At 49.8% G+C, this 14,632-nt stretch overlaps 1 protein-coding gene across 6 annotated transcripts in view; it reads left to right on the forward strand.

The window, feature by feature from the left end:
* Atg7 (autophagy related 7) overlaps positions 1–14,632 on the forward strand; it is a 210,128-nt gene that overhangs the window by 193,615 nt on the left and 1,881 nt on the right. The gene's annotated exons all lie outside the window — the stretch shown is intronic.

Here is a 14,632-nt window from a genome sequence, read left to right on the forward strand (position 1 = left end):
TGACATTTCCCTTGGAGTGTGGTGTATTACAGAAATACAGAAATACACATTTCTCAGAAAAGCAGAAGACTCCTAGTGAGGACTGTCTGTTTTCCATGTACTTAAGAAATCTCAGGCAGTCCAAGTCTAGCAGGCCCACCATGGTCCTGTCATCTCGTAATCTTTCTCTGTGAGCAGATGTTTAACCAGTGCATCAGGAACAAACCTCCTACTCCCACCTTCTGCTGGCTGAGTCACACCACACCTTAGTTATTTCCTGGGGAGCCAAAACAAAAGCACCCCTTTTCTTTAACTTGAGTGACTAACTTCACAACATCATTCATTGGGGGTTTCCCTTCTCCTTTGTCCTGTATTAAACACACTTGTTTGTTGATTTAACATCTTTTAAAAAACATATTTTTATATGTGTGTCTATGTATAAAGATATGCATATGTGAGTGCAGCATTCATGGTGTCCAGAAGAGGGCATGAGATCCCCTGGAGCTGGAGTTCGAAGCCACTCTAGCCCTGATACAGCAGCTATTTAAGCAGCCAGGATTATTACCTCTTTAATCTCATTAGGTCTAGAAAAAAAAAAAAAAAACAGAAAATATCAAAAATTCTTGTAGCTATCCTGTATAAAATAAAGATTCTAGCTCTGTCCAAATTCTCTTGAAGAATTCTCTGGTGACCATTGATTTAGCTTGGTGAACTGCATAATGCATTTTAGTGTTATTGTGTTTATTAAAATGTTGTTACCTTGACTCTGTCTGCCAAGTTCATGGCTAAAACTATGATGCCTGTAAGTTTGACTCAGACCTGTCATCCAGGGCCCTGCCTAGAGTAGTCCTTTGACTGTTCTTCAATTGCTGTTATATAAACAATAGGATTGCTAATAATGTCTTTGGCTCTTTTGATTTTTTTTTTCAAGTGATTATTGGTGTACAGGAAATCTTGATATATGCCACCTACCCGGCAATCTTGTTAATCTTTCTTACTTGTTTTAGTCAATGAAAAATTTCTAAGGTTTCCCAAATTACCCATCCCATCTGTAGATGACAATTTTAAAGCTTTATTTTTTTAATTTTATTTTATGTGTATGGGTGTTTTGCATGCATGTGTATCTGTGCACCACTCACATGCAGTGACCTCAAGGCCAGAAGCAAATGTTATGAGCCATCATGTGGGTGCTGGGAACTGAACCCAGGTCCTCTGGGAGAGCAGTCAGTGCTCTTATCCACTGAACTGACTGCAGCCCTCTGTACAGGTTGTTTATACTGAACTCAGCCACAGTAGATTTCTTGCTTTGTCTTGACTGAACTGAGAGGTTTCCCAGTTACTGAGGTGTCTGCTGGAGGTTTTGCTGAGTTGAGGAAGCTTGTTTACAAGAGTTAGATGCACAGCTCAATGGTAGAACTCTTGCTTAGTATATTTGGGTCTTGCATGTGCCAAGCAGTACAGCAAAAAAAAGTTATAATGCATATGCAAGACCTGCATATGTTTTACCAATAGAGCAAAAGTTAAAATGCATCTAAAAAATTAACTACATAAGAATTAAACCACAAAGCCAGGCATAGTGGCACAGTACTTTAGTCTCAACACTCAAGAGGCAGAGGCAGGTATATCTGTGTAAGTTCTAAGCCATATTGGTCTACACAGTGAATTTCAGGGCTTCCTGGGCTCCAATTAGATCTTCTCCCTCTACAAAAGAATAAGACACAATTCAAAGCCCTCAGAGAAGGGAATTTATACATAAAATATTGAGTTCACTAGTCTGCCTCCAGCCAGCCTGCCCATGGGGGAGAGAGGTGTGGAGAGCTTCCCACAAGGAATGCAAAAGTGGCCTGGGGGATAGTTCAGCCAGAGACGAGCTGCATCAGAGGTATAGCACTAGACATGGAGTGTGCGATCAATCAGGTGGCAGTGTGACCTCTCAGATGTAGAGCATGAGAGGACACCTAGTGAAAGGAGGGGGGAGCAGGAGCTCAGTATTTGACATCACATTCTGGGGTACCTTAAAAGCCCACCTAGGTGATCACTGTTCTTGTTTTGCTTAAGAATTCAAAGCCAGGCAGTGGTGGCAGTGGTGGCAGTGGTGGCAGTGGTGGCTTATACCTTTAATCCCAGCACTTGGGATGCAGAAGCAGGTAGATCTCTGAGTTCCAGGCCAGCCTGGTCTACAGAGTGAGTTTTAGGACAACCAGGGCTACACCAAAAAACCTCACACTTGAAAAACAAAACAAAGAAAGGAAGAAAGAAAGAAGAAAAGAAAGTGCGAGGAAGAATTTAAGCTGTATATTTAGGCTGGGCATTGAACACGACAGTAGAACTCTTGTCAGTGGGTACAAAGTTCTGGGCTCAATACCCAGTATCTAAGACAAAAAAAAAAAAAAAAAAAAAAAGCAAACAACAAATACTGTTTGATCATTAAAAAGTAATTAAAGCCATTGGTTAGGAAAAAGCAAATCAGTGCTATTAAATTTAGGGGCAGCAGCAGAGAGAAGCAGCTGAATACTGCCCTTCTGCCTAGTGCACTCAGAATATAGCAAAGTGTGTTCAGCCCCGGGCCACTCACATGCCAGATAAGGGCTCTGCCATGGAGCCAGCACCCCAGGCTAAAGTATACTTCTGGAAGACAGAGAAGCATTTCCCATCTTCTTCAGCCAGGAATTGCAAACATAAAACATACCCTGCCATCCTTACTGGCCAGATAGTCAGGTGTAGGCAAGGGAGAGTCCCCAAATCTCTCAGGTATGTGACTTGGTTGCTGCCAACTGGGAGGGGTCTGCCCCCACTCCCATCTGCATAAAGCTGGGCAGGGTCTCCCCCTCCATTACCATCTGCGTAAAACTGGCAGGGTCTGTCCCTACTATCATCTGCATAAACCTGGGCAGGGTCTGTCTCCACTACCATCTGGCTGCCTTAGTTTTCTTTCTTGTTTGGGACCTTTCCTGGTGAATGGCACAGGTCACACATATTATTTTGGTGACTGAGGGGACAGAGTAGAAGAGGTAAAAACCAAAGTTTGCACACCAGGGTGGCAGGGATTGGTTTGCAACCGTTAGCTACCTGCTCGACAACCCACATCTAACTGCCTTCACCATTGGTCATCCTCTCGCCTTCCTATCCTGTCCCTGTGTGGTCCAGACAGGTGCTCAGAGTGTGTACACTAGAACCGGTGTACCCTATGCCTTGGGTCTCTGTGAACAGGCCTCTCTGGCTGGTGGGAAGCTGGGTGACCACGAAGAAGGAATGGGTGCAGATGTGTTATAAAGCCCTTCCCACCTCAGCAGACATGACTGCACAAACTGTCTGCTTTGAACAATCAATGCATTTGTCAGAGGCACTCAGAGCAGGAACAAGGTCCTGCAGGCAGCTGCACACTCTTGTCTGTTCCAGGCCACAAGAGCCCAGCTGAGCTGCATGTGTCTGTTGTCCTGCTGCTGGGGGTGGGGGAGGGGGCAGCCTGGAGGAAATTCCAGGAAGTGTGGCCTTCACATGTAGGGAGCCCTAAGGACCCTGAGATGCATCTATGCTAGAACAGTCCCCAAATCCCTTTCCTGGGGCTTCTGAGAAACCTTCTACTTAAAGGGAAGGAGTGGTCTGCATTAGCAGAACAAAGACATACAAGAAAACCTCTAAATCCTTCTAACTTGCAACCTACAGTACCATATGCCAAAATGTGTCCCCACCTCTGAGTTTCTCACTGCCTTCATCAGCCCCTTCACCAGAATTATTTATTCCTTAAAATGACCAGCGGTTGCACACCTTTAATGCCAGCACTCAGGAGGCAGAGGCAGATGAGTGGACCTGTGAGTTCAAGGCCAGCCTGGTCTACAGAGTGAGTTCCAGGACAGCCAGGGCTACACAGAGAAACCCTGTCCTAGGGGTGAGAAATTACCACTGCCATGAAAGAGTAGGGTATGACTCAGTGGAAGAGGCCTCTCTAGCAGACGAGTCTAAGATTTTATCCCAGGCATTGAAAAAAGGAAAGCAATGCCTAGCCTTGGTGAATATGTCCCCCAGACCTGTGAACGGCCGGGCACAGCAGGACCTCAGCTGGGTACAGAGTGAGCTGGGCCCCCAGCCTGATTGTCCTGCCCTAGGTCTGTTGCTCTAGGAGATGGAGGCTGGACTAGACGCAGAGTACTCAGCCCAGGCCAGGTTCCAGAGTAAAAGGGTGAGGCGGTGGCCACGGAAGACTCCTGTCCACTAGCCTAAGAGTAGAGCACTCTGGAATGGGAGAGACCAATCTGTCCCTTTTGATGAATGCCCTAGGGTGACCTAGCTGTTCACCCAGATTGATGGAGCCCCCTAACTCAAGCCCCCTTCCTCCTGTGTGCCTATTTGTTACCAGCCAGAGTGAAGGGACTCATCTGCAAGGTCAAAGCACAGGCATGAGTATTCTTGTTTGTTAACATCTGTCCTAACGACATAGCATGAAAGTCGCAGGAAGTTCACACAGAGTCGCTGCAGACAAGCACTGTCCTCAATACTATGTTGGTCTCACTTTAAGGAACCTTCTCCAGAATCACCCCTGAGAATGTGACCAGTTTAACCCAGAAGCTACAGAGTTGCATTTCTACCAGCCAGTCAGCCAGCCAGCCCCTCACTGTGCTAGGAAGGATACCAAGCTGCTGAGGACCCAGCGTGTGCTCCAGGTTTAAGTGGGTGGGAAGAAGGCTTGGTGGGTTGTGCTGAGAGTGCTTCTTCCTCCTCCCACTCACTCAGCACGGTGTGTACGTCTGTGCTGCTGACAGTCACAGAGGGTATGTCATTGCTTGGCACTGTGCAGACTCTGAACTAGAGAGAGAGCCAGATATGTCCCTGCATGGAGGAGACGGATATGGTGGGGTGGGGTGGGGGGCTTGGAGGTACAATAGGAGAGTAGTCAGCCAATGGCTAAGAACACCAGGTGGACTTTGGCAATGTGTACATGGAAACCTCCTTGGAGTTGGACCAGAGGCCATCAGTCATCTTTGTGCAGGGTTGTGGTGACCCAACCTACTCTATGAGTGTTACATGCTAACATGACAGGTTTCACGGAGAAGAAAAGAAAGAAAGAAGAGAAGAAACCCCAGTGTGAGGCAGGAGGACTAGAGGCAAGCCCCAAGACAGAGAAAATGGGGGTAGCACCTTCACCCTGGCTTTGTTCTGCAAGCTGCTCCAGGGCTCAGGAGGCTGGTATGGTTGGGAGCTTTTTGGGGTGTCAGAACAGTCCACCCCACTTGTTTTCATTTATACCCTGAGCCAACAAAAACAAGAGAGACCGTCTCAAGCAGCTGTGCAGAAACCTATACAGCAGTGTGTTTTCCAGTCCAGCTTAGAGGGAGAGCTGTCAGTTTCCAGTGGGCTTTAGTCAGCGACTCACCCAGGAGCTCGCTCGCTGCTGCCTCTCTTGGAATTAGATGCTATATGTTGTTTTATCCCATTCTCAAGGCAAAAGTCTGTATTCTGTAAACTTACTAAAGCAGAAATCTCTATTTTCTTGAAGATATTGTTTTAATTATGTGTGTGTTTGGGTTTTGCACATGTGTGCAGGTGCCCACAGGGACCAGAGGCAACAGATAAGATCACCTAGTGTCACAGGTTACAGGAGCTGGGAGCCACCTGACATGGGCACTGGGAACCAAACATGCGTTCCATGGAAGAGCAGAGTGTACTTTAACTGCCAAGCCACCTCTCTGTCCCCCTGCAGCCTCTGTTCTGAAGCAGGAAAAGCTGTCATTAAGCTTAAGTGTGCTGTCTAGGAAGGTGGGGGGATGGGAGAGGACAGCGGGACTGGTTCCACACACAGGCCATTTCTCAAAGCCACAGTTTTTCCTTCTTAGTTCCATAAGCAAAGCGTCGCCGCAGCTTGGCGCCTGTTGCTTATCAAATTAACTAAGAAAAAGAGGAACAGGAAAGAAACTAGAAGCAGAAAGCTGGTTTGTTTGTAAAATGGGTTAAAAGAGTGTTTATTAAGGGAAACAACTGCCCTTTCATTTTTGCTCTTAAAAACAGAAAGGCTTTCATGTTATAGCCAGTTTCAAATCTCGGAACTCCGCTTGGGGCATGGTTCCCACCACTGGGGATGTGCCGCCATGAAGGGCAAGTTGGGATCCACGAACCTAGAGGCTGGAAAAGTACTGCCCAGCAGAAGCTGGCCAGCCTCGTGTACCAGGGAGACACTGCCACACAGGCTGGCACAGCCAAGGCCCCTCAGAGGGCGCCCAGCCTGAACAAGTTCAAGTGGCTGGAAAAGTACTGCCCAGCAGAATCTGGCCACCCTCGTGTCCCTAGGAGAAGCTGCTAAACAGGCTGGCATGGTCGTGCCCCTTGGTCCAGGTGTTGGCCTTGGCCCCTGCTGCCAAGGATGCACCAGTCTGAAATAGATCAAGATACGAGAGTGAAACAACTCTGGTGACAAACCATGAGTGTTAACGCTAAGTCCCGCCACTGTCAGCTGGGCAGTGTGAGGCTTGCCGGCCATGGACGCCTGTCCTGAGACATCTCTATATTTAGGCATGGGCCCAAGAAGCCAAGGTAAAGAGAGACACCCCTGAGTCACTTAGGAACACTGTTGCCCTTGGAGCTGTAGCCGTGTGTTTGTCTGTCCTTGCATCTGCTGCTCACCACAGGCCCTGTGTGTCATGGTGTAAAGACAGCGCCCCCAAACCACAACAGCTTGGACAGCATCAGCCCTTCCTGAATGGCAGTCCTTGATGCTGGGCGGGTACGTGCCACTGGGCAGGGACCACACACAGTGGCTTCCTATTTGCTGTACTGAAGGGACACCGCACACTCCATGTTAGCAGAGCATGACACAGAGCTCTGACACAGTGGCCCTGTCCACTGTCTTCTATCTCTCGAAATCTGGTGTCCTGGAGCACACCTGGGAAACAGTTATCTCCCAAGGCCTGGTGGCCTTCTGGCCATAGTCCCTGTTTTCTCATACAGGTTTTCAAAGTCTCAGTGCCTAGGAAGAACAGTTCTGCTCCTCTCTCCTGGCTCAGCCCAGACAGCCCACGCCCAAGCTGCCCTGCTGGCGCTTCCTGCAGCTGTCTGCCTAACTAGCCTTCTTCAGCTCCCTTGCTGTCAAAGAACCCTAGAAGCCTCTACTTCTGTCTCCTTGTAGACCCCTCCTCCAGGAAGCCTTCCTGAAAGGTCAGATTTCTTGGATGTCCTGCTTAGGGGATGTTCCTGGAGGTCATGTAGATATTTCTGCTGGAACTTTCCATCCTCTGGGACCTAGGCCAGTCCATCCCCTAAGAACCTTCTCTGAGCGCTCTGCCTTCTGCTCTCTCTAGCTCAGGCTTCTCCCTGCACCCATCTAAAGGCCCCTGCTAGACTCATGAGTGATTCCCTAGTTGGATTGAAGACTTCCCGAGGAAAGATGGAGCCCAGCATCTTTGCCTCTCAGTCTCCTGAGTTCTGCACCCCGAAGCAGGTAGAAAGGCACTCACAAAGCAAGAGTGGGGACCACTCTTAGTCAGGCTTAGCTTAGTCAGGCTTGGGAATACGGCTGTGGTACAGCAACTCCCATCTGGATTTCTTAGGCGGGAGCCGATGGAGAAGCACAAAGCTTCCCTGGGGACCCCGCTCTTCTACAATGGGCCTTAGCACTGTGTCCCACCACCATCACTTGGCCCTGAGGTCCTGTGACGGCCATGGATGCCCATTCTGAGATGTCTCTATATTTAGCAGGGGCATCAGACAGCCAGGATAAAAACAGATACACTTCTGTCCCTTCAGAACACTGTTGTCCTTAGACTGGAGAGAGAGAGGGAGGGGAGATTCTCAATTAATGGCTTCCAAGAATCTTCTGGTCCCGAGGATCCTGCTAGCCTCACCTCTTACTCTAATAATTAAAGACACACCCCACCCCACCCAACGCATACAGAGAGAAAGAGAGAGAGAGAGAGAGAGAGAGAGAGAGAGAGAGAGCACCAAAGTGTCTCCATTCTTCCCCAGCAGGGAAAGGAAGATTGCATGTGGAGGAAGGAGAGTCCTGTGCCTACTCTAGGTCCTCAGGCATCCATCACAGTCTAAGGCCCCTGCCCCACAGGGACAGGACACCTATGGGCTCTAGATGGCCACAACTGTGCAGGCCAGCCTTGGCCTCTAAAGCCAGAGGAGCAGGATGGCAGAGAGTTGAGGTCCAGGGGGTTACAGATAGCTCCTTAGAACAAGCTGAAACCCATCTTTCAAGACTGCTGCTCAGCACAGCACCCCACAGGCCCTGGTCAAGCCCTGGACAATCCAGGCTCAAGGAGTATGAGGCAGGTGACCAGGAGCTCAGAGTCTTCCTAGCCTGGCCTGGCAGCTGTGCTCTGATCCCTCTTTGTTGTTCTGGGAGGGAGCCTGGAATAGGTCTACTCCTTCCCAGGCTCTTTGACCAGAGAGAGGGGAAGAAATCAAAACTTTCCATTTCCCAAGCAAGGGGCCGAGTTTGGTGCACACCTGGTGGAGGATGTTTGTGTTCAGGGAGGTCTCTGCTGTCTGCTTTCAGAGTAAACGCTCCTGTGGTCACCCTCGGATAGGGTGCATCCTTAGACAGCTGGCCCATTGGCCTTAGTATCCGCAGGCATGGCCCCAGCTGCTGTGAAGCGAGCGTGGGGTGGCCAGGACCACCCTGCTGGTGTAAGGCTGGAGCTCTGGAGCTGCTGTGTGAGGCTGCTCACCTTCCACTCCCGGGGCTCACAAAGAGCAGCCGTGCTAGCAACAGCTATTGCCTTCTCAAGTTGTAAAGACTTGTTTTCAGTATAGATGCTCCCATGACGGCCTGAGTAGTTTCATCTGAAGAGCTGGGCCCCTTGTTCTGCCTCGCCATGCTCTGATGCAGTGCGACAGCCTCACCGCTCTGACTTCCCAGCCTCCAAATCTAGGAGCTAAAGAAACCTCTCTTCTTTATAAATGACTCATCTCAGGATCTTTGGTTACAGCAAGAGAAAGCACACTAAGAAAAGCCCCAAACTGAAAACAACCCAATGCCACGTCTTCAGCGCATGTGGGTGCTAACTTGCTGTGTGCTATGGGTGGCCTTCACCTGACTGTGGCTTTTGTGGAAGAGCAGTCAGTGCTCTTAACCTCTGAGCCATCTCTCCAACCCGTTGGTTCTTATGTGTGGTGTGCAGTGTGTGGCAGCTGCTTCTTCTGCCACATCTTGTCCTTCTGGCACTCTCTGTTGAAAACCATTTGCTCTGTTGAATCCTGTGGCACTTGTGGTGAAGGTTAGCTGCCCATGTCTCCCCTGTCTTGTCTTAGTTTCTCTGGTTCTCAGGAGGAGTCTGGGACTGGGCTCAGCAGGCCACCCCTCGTGTTTCTGTCCTTACCTACATGCCACACTGTCCGCTGGCTGTAGCTTTAGAGAGAGTTAAGGAGACCAGTGGCTGTACTGTGCCTTGGTAGTGATGGTCAGCTCCAGAGGCAGAGCCCCCAGGACCCCAATCTGGGGATACGAACCTGTTAGGCCAAGCCTTCCCTCTGGGATGGGTTCTTTATCCTGAAGGCCCCCTTTGTTACTGTACATAAAGTGTTAAGATGAGCTGCCAGGAAGCCTGTACATAGCCACAGTCTCCCCAGAGCTCTGAGGGATGCTGCCTTCCTCCCTTCTCCTACCCTCTCTGATGGTGACCCTAAAAGCCCTGTGAGGTAGAGCACAGGCCGTGAATGTGCCTGCCCCTTTAAGGTTTTCTAAGGAACCCAAAATCAGAGCTACATAATGGAAACCACTTTGCAGCCTCCAGCGTGGCCATTCATCTCAATCACCAGTGCATTTAAGATGTGGGCCAAACATATAAATCATATCTTGAAAGAAAGTATGTTGGTGCCACAAAAATTACCCTGTATTCTTACCACCTAATTTAAAAAATGTGTTTTGAAGCTTAGGAGAGTGCAAACAAGCCCAGGCTCCGCTGTCCGTCCCCCCATGCATCCCACCTCCCTTTCAGTCCACAGAGGGGCTGAAGCAGTGGTGTACACTCTGGTGAGTGTGCTTCGGCTGCTCTTTTTGAAGGTCAGTGAAGGTCAGGAGAAGGCAAAGCCTGCAGGTGGTCTGCTCTCATTGTGTCAGGTATCCCCCACCTCAGTGGCTCTCATTTGAGGTGACAAACACTCTCTAGAGCCCCTACACTGATAACCCAGGGGAGGGGTCGAAACATGTCTGCCCCTGGAAGCCTATCTTCCAAACTAAGATGAAGAGACAACAGTGGGCTGGGGCTGCCGTTCAAGGATCTATGAAGAGACGGGTAGGCTGGGGCTGCCATGCGAGGGTCTCCCATCTTGAAACTTCCTGAGAATTTCCCCTCAGCAGTTCCTAGGAGGATGGAAGAAACCAGTAGATGCATGGATTCTTCCTACAGAATGCACATGTACACACACACACACAAACACACACACACGCTCCTATTGTGCCTCTGAGAGTGCGCTGAGCAAAGAAGAGTGAGCTCACACCTGGGTCCCAACAGTAGGAATCGTGTTCTCACTTCCTGGCCTCATCTTCTGTGCTTGGTAACAGGATAGGGTTGATTTTCTCCTCTAATTCATTTGTAAACATGCTTACCTTAAATCCTGCCTACAGACAGGCCCTGTGTTCCTCCTTGTGCCAGGGATGCAGGCTCTGGCTCTCCCTGAGGTGGGAGGCAGAGGTTCCAGTCCAGGCTTGTGGGACCTGCCTTACCTCTTTTCCATGCACCTCACCCTGGCTTTTATGGGACAATGTCCCTTCCTCAGAGGGACAGTTGACCTCCATGCCACAGAGAATGTGCTAGAAGGTGTGTAGGTCTCTAGGTGTAGGGAACTGTCACCTCCCTTTGCTGCCCCACCTCCTCCACATCTCTATTACAACAAGAACAACAGCAACAAAAACAGGTCCAAATGGAAACTTCCAGAAGAAGCTATCTTTGGGTTTCTATTTCTGTGATGAAACATCATGACCCAAAAGCAAGTTGGGAAGGAAAGACTTTATTTGCCTTACACTTTCACACTGAAGGAAGCCAGGATAGGAACTCAAACAAGGCAGGAACCTGGCAGCGGGAGCTGATGCAGAGGCCTTGGAGGGTGCTGCTTACTGGCAGCTCTCCATGACTTGCTCAGTCTGGTTTCCTATAGAACCCAGGACTATCTGCCCAGGAAAGACACCACCCACAAAGGGCTGGGCCCTCCACATCAATCACTAATGAAAGACAAGCTCTTACAGGCTTACCTAGCCTACAGCCTGATCTTATGGAGGCATTTTCTCAATTGAGGCTCCTTCCTTTAAGACCATTCTAGCTTGTGTCAAGTTGGCATAACACTTGCTATGTGCTACATGAGGCTACCCCTCAGAGCCGATTTTATTTACATCACGAGGGTGGAGTCCACCCTTGAAGAGGGTAGGAGAGTGGGGGTTAGGGGAGAACAATGTGAGAGGTGGAGAGGAAGAACACCTTCCTTCAAAAACCAGGTGAGCTGACAGGATGCTTCCGTGCACAGAATGAGAGCCCTGAAGGGAGAGACAGGCCCTTCAGTTTGTGCTTGGAAACCAAAAGAACTAAGGAGGTTTTCTGATGCTTAAAGCCTTTTGAGGGGATGGAGGGAAGTTGCATACATGTGATTCCATATGGCATCGTCTACCTGCCAAGGAGCCTGGGCTATAAACTTACAGTGCAGTTAGTTGCAAGGGGGTAGGGCTAGGCTTGCTCACAGCCTAAAGTGGTTCCTCCAGGATAGAAACTACAGGGTGTATGGCCTGGGTTTTAAAAGACAAAGAAAGGCTGCCAGAGGGTCTGTCATCTGATAGTCTCCATCCCCAGCTCCATGGCAACCCCCAGTTAGAACTGACAAGCAGTTGGTGAGTAGCTGCGAGCAGCTCGGATATGGGCTCCCTTTCTTCCTCACTGACCCCACACATGGGAAGCCTTGCTTATCTCCTGCCCTGGGTAGGACAAGCAGGCCTATGTCTGTCCCGTGCTATTGCAGATTCGTCTGTAAGACTGTCCCCGAGAGGTCGCTGAGACCCAGCAGGAGCATCTCTAGTCTGCTTCTCAGATGGACACCAGGCGGCTGCACAGCACCCACAGCTGTGCCCTCAGCTCCCAGCTTTCCCAGGCTATGGCTTCCACTGTCCTCTCTGCTTACTTCCCCTCAGCCAGTGCCTTGCTTCCTTCCTGCCCGTCTGTCTACCTAGAATGTCATGGACCACACACTAGTCCATAATCCATCAGCCTCACCATCCTGTAAGCCTTGTCCTCTTCTGGCCCTCACTCTTGAATTAGGCATTTTATCCCAGGAAGTCCTTCCTGATCTTAGTGTCACCTGCTGATAGGCCCACCCCCAAAACCTAGGGCTCGGTCTGTGAGGGATGGTGGCACACAGGAGAAGGATGAACAGGTTCACATCCCTCAGAAGGAAGTATGACAGGCCTTCCCACTTCTTTCAAGGGTTCTGATTCCTCCTGGGGAGTCTGTGGAGGAGGCTCAGGAGGTCCTTACAGTCTCAGCACACTCTCTCCCCCTGCTCCTATTCGGTGTCCCTCCCAGAAGAGAGAGGTGCTGTGGGGGTGGGAGGCAGGCTGTGCAGAGGCCCCCAGAGGTCTTTATATTAAGGCATGAGGAGCGCTAACCCCAACTTTTACAAGCTGCAGTGTGGCTTAAGATGTTTACATTAGCAAATGAACACTTTTAACATACCCCAAAATATCATTGTGTCATACCCAGGTTATGACAGTGTGTATGGAAGATGCCCCTCAGCCCATGGTGTACACCGCAGAACTGAAACCGGCTGCTGGAAGCTTCTTTCCAGAGCCTGTACACCAGTGCTGCAGACTGGTACACCTTGATGGCTGTGGGGCTGTGGAGTCAGGCCGACCACCTCTGGCACCTCCCATAAGGCCTGGTTAGAAGGGCCCTTCTCTCATCTTAGAGTTGTGGCATGGTCTGCTGTCTTTCCTTGAGAGCTGTAGCCTGCCCTGACCTCTGTCAGTGAGACTGTGATGTGTAAGTGAAATACACTCTTTCCTATCCAAGTTGCTTTTGGTCATGGTGTTTATCTCAGCAACAGAAACCCTAACTAAATATATACATATGACGTGTGTATGTGTGTGCACACCCGTGTACATACGAAAGAGATAAGACACGTCAGTCCTTAGCTTCTACCTCATTTGAGGGCAAGTTCAGTTGTTGGACACTGTACCACAGGCTAGCTGGCCCCGAGTTCCTGGGATGTTGGTCTCTGCTTCCCATCTCTCTGTAGGAGCGCTGGGGTCACAGACACATGCCACCATGGCCAGCTTTACATGGCTTCTAGGGACTTGAACTCAGGTCTTTATGCTTGCATGGCAAGTGTTTTGTACTCCACTAAACCATCATCTACTCAGCCCTTGTGTGGTTTTGGTTGGCTTGTCCCAGACATCCAACAGATGTCCACTATGAAGTATCTGTCCAAGTTTTCTCTCTGTTATGTGTCTGAATAGCTCTCTGCTTTCTCTGGCTGCAAGCAGGGCTACTGAGGCTCACAGCCCTTTTAGGCAGTTTTGTGCCCAGTGACTGTCCTGTCCACAGTGGGCTGCCCAGCTGCATCAATCATTAATCAAGAAGATGCCCCATAGCCACTGGAGGGATTGTTTTCAATTGAGGTTTTCTCTTCCCAAGTCAGTCTAACTCATGTCTGGGCAACAAAAACACAGACATTTTAAAAGCTTTATAAAACATATGGAAGCTTGGCATGATGGATTGATTATACCTGTAACTCTAGCACTTGGGAGGCTAAAGCAGAAGATTGCCCTGAGTCCAAGGCTAGCGAGTAAACCTTGGTAACTGTCCTGTGCCAGCACCAAGCATTAACATTTGAGCAGACTTCTGCCAGCTCACCATATTCTTCATTTATGCAGAAGATGACCAGAGCCTGTTCAGGCCAGTGCTGTCCTGGGTACCGTGTGAACCCCAAAGTGAGCATGGCCAGGCTTCCCTAGTAGAGAAGCCATTCACTGGCCCTAGAAGTTGGGTCCGGAAAATCCCAATGGTTTCATAGTAAGCCCTTTGTGTGGCTTAAAGGAGCCTCTCCAAGGCCCAGGCAGTGCCAGCAGCCACAGTCCCATGTGGTCAACCCTAGAGCTAAGCACCTGATTCAGGAAAAAGCACTCCAACCATGACAAGCTCTACCTGCCCATCCAGAGGGTGCCACTACCCAGGAAGACTGGGCAGAAGATTCTAGAACTCACCTTCCTTCCTTTTGTTCTGATACCTCCTCCCACAGCCCCTCCTCAGCATCCTCTTCCTCCACACTAGCTACCCAGCCTTTCCTATATAAGGTCTCTCCAGCTTGGCTGTGTGATCTCAGGCAAACGTTGACTTCTCTGAGCTGTTTCCCTCCTTACCTCACTGGCGGGAGTGAGACAGAATAGGAGTATTAGCTGCGGTCTGCACACAGCCTGCGTCATAGATGGCTGAGTAGCTGAATCAGAATGCAACTTGGATGGCTCTGTCTCCCGGACTCAGTCGTCAGATCCAAAAGACCAGGTCAGAGGCTCTTACACACAGGCGGCAAAGCCACCTAACCTGTGAGCCCAGGTTCCAGTCTGGTGGGGATCTGGGACCAGAGGGACAGTGGCAAATTTTTTTTCTCTGAGGCAAGGGCCTGTGTAGAAATGGAGGGATAGTATGAGGGACCCTGCCACCTTTGCAGGAGAGAAGTC

The sequence above is a fragment of the Arvicanthis niloticus genome, chromosome 9, assembly GCF_011762505.2.
Source record: "Arvicanthis niloticus isolate mArvNil1 chromosome 9, mArvNil1.pat.X, whole genome shotgun sequence".
In the NCBI taxonomy this organism is placed as follows: domain Eukaryota; kingdom Metazoa; phylum Chordata; class Mammalia; order Rodentia; family Muridae; genus Arvicanthis; species Arvicanthis niloticus.